The 11615-nt window shown below is 46.5% G+C and overlaps 1 protein-coding gene across 1 annotated transcript in view; it reads left to right on the top strand.

Annotated features, from left to right (window-relative positions):
* The first annotated feature begins 9211 nt into the window (after nt 1-9211).
* TMOD2 (tropomodulin 2) overlaps nt 9212-11615 on the top strand; it is a 52301-nt gene continuing 49897 nt past the window's right edge. Inside the window, exon 1 of the mRNA XM_060755274.2 lies at nt 9212-9391. The gene's annotated coding sequence lies outside the window, so the exon portion shown is untranslated. The remainder of the gene's footprint in view (nt 9392-11615) is intronic.

Genomic DNA, 11615 nt, shown 5'->3' with positions numbered 1-11615 from the left:
ACTGGCGTCAGGTCCCCGTAGCATTCTAGGAAGCGTAGTTCCTCCTGGGTTGGAGCTGCTGTCACTGCGCATGCGCAAGAGAGAGCTTTCAATACAGAGTGGACAATCCAACCTGGTTGGAAATGATTTCATACAGATAGATAGACTTAATAGCTTGTAATTAAGGAATTTTTTTTTTTGCATTGCAAAATTTATAGTCATGGTAGTTTATAATTCAGGAAATGTTTTTTTGCTGAGTTTTCCGGGCTGTATGTTTTTTGCATTTTTGACAAAATTTGTGTACAATTAGTATATCTTATAAGCTAGACCTTGCAAAGGCATTCGACACAGTGAATCGCAGTGCTCTCTGGACCATCCTTCAAAAAATAGGGTGCCCAAGCAAATTTGTGAACATCCTGCGGCTCCTCCGTAACAAGCTGCGGCCTAACATAACAAGCTATGGGTTTATTTTGTTTTTTGCATTTTCCCCCAAAATCTATAGTCATAATAGTATATAATTTAGGAAAAAATTGTTTTGCAATTTCTTTCCAACCTGTATACAGTTTTAATTATGATGGCAACAGTCTTGGAGAGCAATGGCTCCCAAAGTGACACATTTAAGGTGGAATTGGGTGTCAAACAGGGATGTGTTATTGCCCCAACTCTATTCTCCATCTTCATCGCTATGATACTTCACCTTGTTGATGGGAAGCTTCCCACCGGAGTGGAAATCATCTATCGGACAGATGGCAAGCTGTTTAACCTCAGCAGACTGAAAGCCAAAACCAAGGTTACAACAACATCTGTTATAGAACTCCAGTATGCTGATGACAATGTCGTCTGTGCGCATTCAGAAGAAGATCTACAAGCCACTCTAAACACCTTCACAGAAGCATACGAGAAGCTCGGCCTGTCATTGAACATTGAAAAAACCAAGGTGCTGTTCCAGCAGGCACCAGCCAACCCCTCTCCAATGCCAGAGATACAGCTTAATGGTGTCACATTAGAAAATGTTGATCATTTCCGCTACCTTGGCAGCCACCTCTCCACCAAAGTCAACATCGACATCAAAATACAACACCGCCTGAGCTCTGCGAGCGCAGCAGAGAGTGTTTGAGGACCGGGACATCCGTAGGGAGATCAAGGTGCTTGTTTATAGAGCTATTGTCCTCCCAACTCTGCTATATGCCTGTGAGACGTGGACTGTCTACAGACGTCACATGCAACTCCTGGAACGATTCCACCAGCGCTGCCTCCGGAAAATCCTGCAAATCTCTTGGGAAGACAAGCGGACAAATGTCAGCGAGCTGGAAGAAGCAAAGACCACCAGCATTGAAGCGATGGTCCTCCGCCACCAACTCTGCTGGACCGGCCACGTTGTCCGGATGCCCGACCACCATCTCCCAAAGCAGATGCTCTACTCTGAACTCAAGAATGGAAAACGGAATGATGGAGGACAGGAAAAGAGATTTAAAGATGGCCTCAAAGCCAACCTTAAAAACTCTGGCATAGACACTGAGAACTGGGAAGCCCTGGCCCTTGACCGCTCCAGCTGGAGGTCAACTGTGACAAGCAGTGCTGCAGAATTTGAGGAGGCAAGAATGGAGGGCGAAATGGAGAAGCGTGCCAAGAGAAAGGCGTCAAGCCAACCCCGACCGAGACCGCCTTCCACCTGGAAACCAATGCCCTCACTGCAGAAGAAGATGCAGAGCAAGAATAGGGCTCCACAGCCACATACGGACCCACAAGAATATTGGAAGACAATCATCCTCGGAAAACGAGGGATCGCCTAACATAACAAGCTATGGATTTATTTTGTTTTTTGCATTTTTCCCCAAAATCTGTAGTCATAATAGTATATAATTTAGGAAAAAATTGTTTTGCAATTTCTTTCCAAACTGTATACAGTTTTAATAATAACTTAGAAATTTATTTTGCATTTTTCCAAAATGTATACTTACAGTCAGAATATTTCATAATTCAAGATTTATTTTTATTTTATTTTTTTGCATTTCTGCAATATGTTTAAAGTCATAATACCTTAAATTCAAGATTTTTGACATTTCTCCCAAAATATATATACTTTGCATAATTCACATTTATTTTGCATTTAGAATTATTATTTTTTTGCAATTTCTTTCCAAACTCTATACAGTTTTAATAATAACAGAAATTTATTTTGCATTTTTCAAAAATGTATACTTACAGTCATACTTCATAATTCAGGATTATCATTTTTTTTTGCATTTCTCCAAAATGTTTAAAGTCATAATACCTTATAATTCAAGATTTTTGGCATTTTCCCCAAAATGTATACGCTTAGCATAATTCACATTATGCTAAGCAGCGTGCTTCTGCAAAGATGTTTAGAGTGGCTTGTAGGTTTTCTTCTGAATGCGCACAGATGATGTTGTCATCAGCATACTGGAGTTCTATAACACATGTTGTGACCTTGGTTTTGGCTTTCAGTCTGCTGAGGTTAAATAGCTTGCTATCTGTCCGATAGATAATTTCCACTCCGGTGGGAAGCTTCCCATCAACAAGGTGAAGTATCATAGCCATGAAGATGGAGAATAAGTATTGTCAAAGGCTTTCATGGCTGGACTCACTGGGTTGTTGTAGGTTTATCTGGCTATATGGCTATGTTCTAGAGCCATTTTCTCCTGACGTTTTGCCTGCATCTATGGCAAGCATCCTCAGAGGTAGTGAGGTCTGTTGGAACTAGGGAAAAGGGTTTATATCTGTGGAATGACCAGAGTGGGACAAAGAGCTCTTGTCTAGCTGGAGGTAGGTGTGAATGTTTCAACTAACCACCTTGATTAGCATTTGATGGCCTGGCAGTGCCTGGAGCAATCTTTTGTTGAGAGGTGATTAGCTGTCCCTGATTGTTTCCTCTCTGTTGTTGTGCTGTTGTAATTTTAGAGTTTTTTAATACTGATAGCCAGATTTTGTTCATTTCATCGTTTCCCCCTTTCTGTTGAAATTGTCCACATGCTTATGGATTTCAATGGCTTCTCTGTGTAGTCTGACATGGTGGTTGTGAGAGTGGTCCAGCATTTCTGTGTTCTCAAATAATATGCTGTGTCCAAGTTGGTACATCAGGTGCTCTGCTATGGCTGACTTCTCTGGTTGAAGTAGTTTGCAGTGCCTTTCATGTTCCTTGATTCATGTTTGAGCAATGCTGTGTTTGGTGGTCCCTATGTACTTAGGTGATCCCTCATAGTCTGAGGATGATGGTCCTCCAAATTCAGTGATCTGGCGGTGGGTCCGTAGGTGACTGTGGAGCCCTATTCTTGATCTGCATCTTCTTCCGCAGTAAGGGCATTGGTTTCCAGGTGGAATGCGGTCTCGGTCGGGGTTGGCTTGAAACGCCTTCCTCTTGGCACGTTTCTCTCTTTCGCCCTCCATTCGTGCCTCTTCAAATTCTGCAGCACTGCTGGTCACAGCTGACCTCCAGCTGGGGTGCACAAGGGCCAGGGCTTCCCAGGTCTCAGTGTCTATGCCACAGTTTTTGAGGTTGGCTTTGAGCCCATCTTTAAATCTCTTTTTCTGCCCTCCAACATTCCGTTTTCCGTTCAGAGTTCAGAATAGAGCAACTGCTTTGGGAGGCGGTGGTCCGGACAACGTGGCCGGTCCAGCGGAGTTGAAGGCGGAGGACCATCACTTCAATGCTGGTGGTCTTTGCTTCTTCCAGCATGCTGATGTTTATCTGCCTGTCTTGCCAAGACATTTGCAGGATTTTCCGGAGGCAGCACTGATGGAATCGTTCCAGGAGTTGCATGTGACGTCTGTAGACAGTCCCCGTTTTGCAGGCATAAAGCAGGGTTGGGAGGACAATAGCTTTATAAACAAGCAACTTGGGTCCCTATGTAGACTTCTTGTCCACAGCTGCATGGTATCCGGTAGACTCCTGCAGAAGTGAGAGGATCCCTCTTGTCCTTTGCTGAATGTAGCATTTGTTGGATTTTCTTAGTAGGTCTGTAGATAGTTTGTGTGTTGTGTTTCCTCATCAGCTTCCCTCTGCGGTCAGTGGTTCCCTTGATGTCTGGCAAGAACACTTTTCCTCTGGGTGGATCTTTGACTTGACTCTTGTGGCTTTTTCTCGGTTTTGCAACTCTTCTGATGTCTGAGGTGGAGTCTCCATTGCCATAGATGCAGGCGAAATGTCAGGAGAGAATGCCCCTAGAACATGGCCATATAGCCCAAAAAAACCTACAACAACTCAATGGAGAATAAGGTTGGGGCAATAACAAATCTCTGTTTGACACCTGATTCCACCTTAAATGGGTCACTTTGGGAGCCATTGCTGTCCAAGACTGTTGCTATCATGTCATTGTGGAGGAGCCGCAGGATGTTCACAAATTTGTCAGGGCACCTGATTTTTTGGAGGATGGTCCAAAGAGCATTCACTGTGTCAAATGCCTTTGCAAGGCCAATGAATGTCATGTACAGAGGCTGATTTTGTTCCCATGCTCATGCTGGAGGACTTCATTGCCATGATACATCACCTTGTTGACGGGAAGCTTCCCACTGGAGTGGAAGTCATCTATCGGACAGAGGGCAAGCTATTTAACCTCAGCAGACTGAAAGCCAAAACCAAGGTTACAACAACATCTGTTATAGAACTCCAGTATGCTGGTGACAAGGTCGTCTGTGCGCATTCAGAAGATCTAAAAGCCACTCTAAACACCTTCGCAGAAGCATACGAGAAGCTCGGCCTGTCACTGAACATCGAGAAAACCAAAGTGCTGTTCCAGCAGTCACCAGCCATCCCTCCCCAATGCCAGAGATACAGCTTAATGGTGTAACATTAGAAAATGTTGACTATTTCCGCTACCTTGGCAGCCACCTCTCCACCAAAGTCAACATCAACACCGAAATACAACACCACCTGAGCTCTGCGAGTGCAGCATTTTCGCGAATGAAGCAGAGAGTGTTTGAGGACCGAGACATCCGTAGGGATACCAAGGTGCTTGTCTACAAATATATTGTCCTCCCAACCCTGCTATATGCCTGCGAAACGTGGACTGTCTACAGACGTCACATGCAACTCCTGGAACGATTCCATCAGCGCTGCCTCCGGAAAATCCTGCAAATCTCCTGGGAAGACAAGCGGACAAACGTCAGCGTGCTGGAAGAAGCAAAGACCACCAGCATTGAAGCGATGGTCCTGTGCCATCAACTCAGCTGGACCGGCCACGTTGTCCAGATGCCCGACCACCGTCTCCCAAAGCAGTTGCTCTACTGTGAACTTAAGAACGGAAAACGGAATGTTGGTGGACAGGAAAAGAGATTGAAAGATGGGCTGAAAGACAACCTTAAAATATCTGACATAGACACTGAGAACTGGGAAGCCCTGGCCCTTGAGTGCTCCAGCTGGAGGTCAGCTGTGACCAGCAGTGCTACAGAATTCGAGGAGGCACCAGTGGAGGGCGAAAGAGAGAAACGTGCCAGGAGGAAGGCACGTCAAGCCAACCCCGACCAGGACCGCCTTCCACCTGGAAACCAATGTCCTCACTGTGGGAGAATATGTGGGTCAAGAATAGGGCTCCACAGCCACCTACGAACCCACAGGGAAACACATAATGGAAGACCATCTTACTCGTCCAACGAGGGATCGCCTAAGTAAGTAAGCTGGAGGACTGAGACATTCCTAGAGAGAAGGAAAACAAAAAAAAATTAAATTTGTGGTTTTTCACTTCCACGAGGGTCCTGTGCCCCTAACTCCAGCGAATGGGGAGGGCAGGCTGTTTAAGGCAGGGAGAGATGCCACAAAGCAAAGCTGAGTGTTGCTGGCCCAATGCCCACAGCTCCAATGAAGAGAGGCTTTTGTCTTCCCCAGAGGAGGCTTGCCATTGCGCCAAGTGCCATTATCATTCTGCAAGGCTCCTTCAAGCACCAGGCTTCCCCAGACTTGCAGTGAAGAGACGCCAGAGGAAAAAAGAAGGCTTCTTCGAAGGACGTTTTCAGATTCTGTATCTTTTAATTGAGCCAAAGACAGCCATTGCAAATGTAGAAACTGATGGAAAAGAGAAAATGGTTTAAGCTTCTGGAAGAGATGTGTCTCTTCCAGAACAGAGCTGTAGCAATGTTTCCCTGTTAAATAAATAAAAGAATAAATAAATATATTGTCGAAGAGGAGGGCGACTAAAATGATCAAGGGTCTGGAGAACAAGCCCTATGAGGAGCGGCTTAAGGAGCTGGGCATGTTTAGCCTGAAGAAGAGAAGGCTGAGAGGGGATATGATAGCCATGTATAAATATGTGAGAGGAAGCCATAGGGAGGAGGGAGCAAGCTTGTTTTCTGCTTCCTTGGAGACTAGGACACAATGGAGCAATGGCTTCAAACTACAAGAGAGGAGATTCCATCTGAACACGAGGAAGAACTTCCTGACTGTGAGAGCCATTCAGCAGTGGAACTCACTGCCCCAGAGTGTGGTGGAGGCTCCTTCTTTAAAAGCTTTTAAACAGAGGCTGGATGGCCATCTGTCAGGGGTGATTTGAATGCAATATTCCTGCTTCTTGGCAGAAAGGGGTTGGACTGGATGGCCCATGAGGTCTCTTCCAACTCTATGATTCTATGAAGGCTTTCATGGCCGGAATCACTGGGTTGTTGTAGGGTTTTTTTTGGGCTATATGGCCATGGTCTAGACGCATTCTCTCCTGACGTTTCGCCTGCATCTATGGCAAGCATCCTCAGAGGTAGTGAGATCTGTTGGAACTGGGAAAAAGGGAATATCTGTGGAATAACCAGGGTGGGAGAAAGAACCTCAATACTTCTAAGGATGCTTGCCATAGATGCAGGCGAAACGTCAGGAGAGAATGCCTCTAGAACATGACCATATAGCCCAAAAAAACCTACAACAACCCAATAAATAAATAAATAATAGTGTTTATTACCTGCCTCTCATGATAAAATATATACATAAAATATATACCATATATAACATAAACATAGATACAGAATTGACAGATAGTATCAGTAGATCAGTTATGGCAGTGTTTCTCAACCTGGGAGTCAGGAAGCCCTGGCCTGTGAGCTCTCCAGCTGGAGGTCAGCTGTGACCAGCAGTGCTGCAGAATTTGAAGAGGCACGAATGGAGGGTGAAAGAAAGAAACGTGCCAAGAGGAAGGCGCATCAAGCCAACCGGGACCGGGACCGCCTTCCAGCTGAAACCAATGCCCTCACTGCGGGAGATGATGCAGATCAAGAATAGGGCAGTCACCTACGGACCCACCCTGGAGGATTATCCTACTTGGACAATGAGGGATTGCCTAAGTGAAGTGAAGTGAAGTGAGGGGGGTGGGACCCCTGGGAGAGTCGTGACAGGGTGTCAGAAGGGTCACCAAAGACCATCAGAAAAAAAGTATTTTCTGTTGGTCATGGGGGTTCTGTGTGGGAAGTTTGCCCCAATTTTATTGTTGGTGGGATTCAGAATGCTCTTTGATTGTAGGTCAACTATAAATCCCAGCAACTACAGCTCAAGGTCTATTTTCCCCAAACTCCATCAGTGTTAGCATTTGGGCATATTGAGTATCTGTGCCAAGTTTGATCCAGATCCATCATTGGTTTAGTCCACAGTACTCTCTTAATGGAGGCGAACTACAACTCCAAACTCAAGGCCAATACTCACCAAACCCTTCCAGCATTTTCTGTTGGTCATGAGAGTTCTGTATACCAAGTTTGGTTCAATCCCACCGCTGGTGGAGTTCAGAACGCTCTTTGATTGTAGGTGATCTATAAATTCCAGCAGCGACAACTCCCAAATGTCAAGGTCTATTTTCTGCAAACTCCACCAGTGTTCACATATTGAACATATTGCGTATCCGTGCCAAGTAGGGTCCAGATCCATCATTGTTTGAGTCCACAGTGTTCTCTATATATTGGTGAACTACAACTCCAAAACTCAAGGTCAGTGCCCACCAAACCCAGTATTTTCTCTTGGTCATGGGAGTTCTGTGTGCCAAGTTTTGTTCAATCCCATCATTGGTGGAGTTCAGAACGCTCTTTGATTGTAGGTGAACTATAAATCCCAGCAACTACAACTCCCAAATGTCAAAATCTATTTTCTCCAAACTCCACCAGTGTTCAAATTTGGACATATTGAGTAATCGTGCCAAGTTTGGTCCAGATCCTTCATTGTTTGAGTCTGCAGTGCTCTCTGGATGGAGGTGAATGACAACTCCCAAACTCAAGGTCAATGCCCACCAGACCCTTCCAGCATTTTCTGTTGGTCATGGAAGTCCTGTGTGCCAAGTTTGGTTCAATCCCATCGCTGGTGGAGTTCAGAATGCTCTTTGATTACAGGTGAACTATGCATCCCAACCACTATATCTTCCAAATGTCAAGGTCTATTTTCTGCAAACTCTACCAGTGTTCACATATTGAACAGTGTTCATATATCGAACATATTGAGTATCCGTGCCAAGTATGGTCCAGATCCGTCATTGTTTGAGTCCACAGTTTTCTCTATATATTGGTGAACTACAACTCCAAAACTCAAGGTCAGTGCCCACCAAACCCAGTGTTTTCTATTGGTCATGGGAGTTCTGTGTGCCAAGTTTGGTTCAATTCCATTTTGGGTGGAGTTTTGAAGGCTCTTTGATTGTAGGTGAGCTATAAATCCCAGCAACTACAACTCCCAAATGACAAAATCAACCCACCCGAACCCCACCAGCATTCAAATGTGGGCATATCGGTATTTGTGCCAAATGTGGGCAAATTCCATCGTTGGTGGAGTTTTGAAGGCTCTTTGATTGTAGGTGAACTATAAATCCTAGCAACTACAACTCCCAAATGACAAAATCAATCCCCCCCCCCCCCCGAACCCAACCAGTATTCAAATTTGGGTGTATCGGGTATTTGTGCCAAACTTGGTCCAGTGAATGAAAATACATCCTGCATATCAGATATTTACGCGACAATTCATAATAGGAGCAAAATTAAAGTGATGAAGTAGCAATGAAAATAATATTATGGAAAACCTCCAGAAGCATCCAGACTGTGGAATGGATGCAGTTTGACATCCCTTTAAGTCTGGGATCTGTAGGTGGGTGAAAGCACAAGTCTTGCAACGCCACAGCCTTAATCCTGGGCAGCTCAAGGGGTGCCAAGAGCCTGCCCCCATCCTGCAGGGGAGATGCCCCTCCAGAGGAGTCCCCTGCCTGTCTTGCGAAGCCACATAGGAACTACAAGTCCCAGAGTGCTCAGCAAGGGCTGAGAGGCTGCGCAGCCGCAGGGGCGAGGAGGGGAGCTGGCCAGAGAGAGAAGAGACGGAGAGCCAGCCGCCGCTGTGCCTGTTGACAGTCAGCCCAGCCTCTGGTCGGGATCTCTTTTGGAGGGATCGAGGCGGAGGAGGAGAGGCTCGGGGGAGCCCATCGCATCTTCCACTCCGCCGGGAACGAGGACCAGGGTGAGTGGAGGGTGCCTGCCCCCATCTTCGCTGGCTTCGAGATGCGCGCCTCCATCCCTCCCGGGCTTGGGAGGCAGAAAGGAGGCAGGCGTTTGCAGCAAGACTAGCAGCATCTGGAGCATCCCTTTGGCTCCTGCCTCCCGTCTTCCTTCCCTCTCTCCATCCATCCATCTTTTCTCCTTCCTTCCCCCTTCCCTTCCTCCTTCCTTCCTTCCTTCCTTCCTCCTGTCAGCCTTCCTTCCCCCCTCCTTTCTTCCCTCCTTCCTTCCCTTCTTCCTTCCTTCCTTCCTTCCTTCCTTCCTTCTCTCCCTCCTTTCTTCCCTCCTTCCTTCTTTCCTTCCTTCCTTCCTTCCTTCCTTCTCTCCATCCCCCTTCCCTTCTCCCTTCATTCCTTCTTTCCCTCTCTTTCCTTTCTTTCTTTCTTTCTTTTTTTCATTCTTTCTTCCTTCCATCCATCCTACCCTATTTTCTTCCTTTCCTTCCTTCTTTCTTTCCTTCCCTCCACCCCCCTTCCCTTCTCCTTCACTCCTTCTTTCCATCTCTCCTTCCTTCCTTCCTTCCTTCCTTCCTTCCTTCCTTCCTTCCTTCCCTCTTTCCTATATTCCTTACTTCCCTCCCTCCTTCGTTCCATTCTTCCTTCCTCCTTCCCTCCTTCCCTTCCTTCTCTTCTTCCCTCCTTCCTTTCCTCCTTCCTTCCTTCCCTTCTCCCTTCACTCCTTCTTTCCCTCTCTCCTTCCTTCCTTCCTTCCTTCCTTCCTTCCCCCTTCCCTCTTTTCTTCCTTCCCCCTTCCCTCCTTTCTTCCTTCCTTCCTTCCTCTTCCCCCTTCCTTCCTTCCTTCCCTCCCTCCCTCTCTTCCTTCCTTCTATCCATCCATCCTACCCTTTTTCCTTCCTTCCTTTCCTTCCTTCCTTCCTTCCTTCCTTCCTTCCTTCCCCTCTTCTTCCTTCCTTCCTTCCTTCCTTCCTTATCCCTTCCCTCCTTCCCTCCCTCCTTCCTTCCTTCCGTCCTTCCTTCCTTCCTTCCTTCCTTCCCCTCTTCCCCCTTCCGTCCCTCCCTCTTCCCCCTTCCTTCTTTTCTTCCTTCCTTCCCTCCCTCCCTCTCTCCCTTCCTTCCATCCATCCTACCCTTTTTCCTCCCTTTCCCTCCCTCCCTCCTTCCTTCCTTCCTTCCTTCCTTCCCCCTTCCTTCCCCCTCCCTTCCTCCCATCCTTCAATCCCTCCCTCCCCTCCTCTCTCCCTCCTCCTTTTCTTCCTTCATGATGCTTAAGGATGCGCCAGGGAACCCGAAGCAGCCAAGTCAAGCATGAGATGATGCTTTTGAAATGTATTTGCCCATCTTTCCACCCCTCATCCCTTCCTCTGCTGCCTCCATCCCTATGGAAGGCAAGCCTTGAGGCTTCCTAGGTGCGGCCTTGCTGGCTCCTTTTGCCCCAAAAGCCATCCAAGCAAGATGGGGGAACCTCCATCTCCTGGAGAGCTCCTCACCACACCCAAGCTCTCCAAGCTTTCAGCAGGGATGATAAGAAAAACAGTGATTATTTGAGGGTTGAGCTAATTTGGGGCTTGGCTGGAGGTCTCTTGGTCTTTCTTCTTCGGCAGGTGTTGCAAGGATTCAGGATTGTTTTTCCAAAGGTGCAGCATGTCCATAGACTTGACTCCGAAAGCAGCTTAGGTGGCTTGGCTTGTTATTTTTCAGCCTGCCAGACCAGATAGGATTGCCATTCCTTCTCTGTTAGGGTCGGTCCCCAATAAATAGGGTTTAAGTTGGGCATTGGGTGCATGGAGACAAAGAGGTCTTGATAGATGGGGCATTTAAACATCAGGGAGACCTCTTTGAGGTCTTTGGGCTATATGGCCATGTCTAGAGGCATTTTCTCCTGACGTTTCACTTGCATCTATGGCAAGCATCCTCGTGTTTTGGACTCCAACTCCCACAATTCCGAACAGCCTTCGGCTGTTCGGAATTGTGGGAGTTGGAGTCCAAAACACGAGGATGCTTGCCATAGATGCAAGCGAAACGTCAGGAGAAAATGCCTCTAGACATGGCCATATAGCCTCAAAAAACCCACAAGAACCTAGTGATTCCAGCCATGAAAGCCTTCGACAATATATCAGGGAGGGTATTTATTTATCGTGTCAGAAACAAATTGATGATGCAGTTATAATATATTTAAAAACACGAACAATGTTCAAAACTTGGCATTATGCTAAATTTCCTTTGACC

The sequence above is a fragment of the Anolis sagrei genome, chromosome 9, assembly GCF_037176765.1.
Source record: "Anolis sagrei isolate rAnoSag1 chromosome 9, rAnoSag1.mat, whole genome shotgun sequence".
Lineage (NCBI taxonomy): Eukaryota > Metazoa > Chordata > Lepidosauria > Squamata > Dactyloidae > Anolis > Anolis sagrei.
This window is presented reverse-complemented; position numbering and strand designations above follow the sequence as displayed.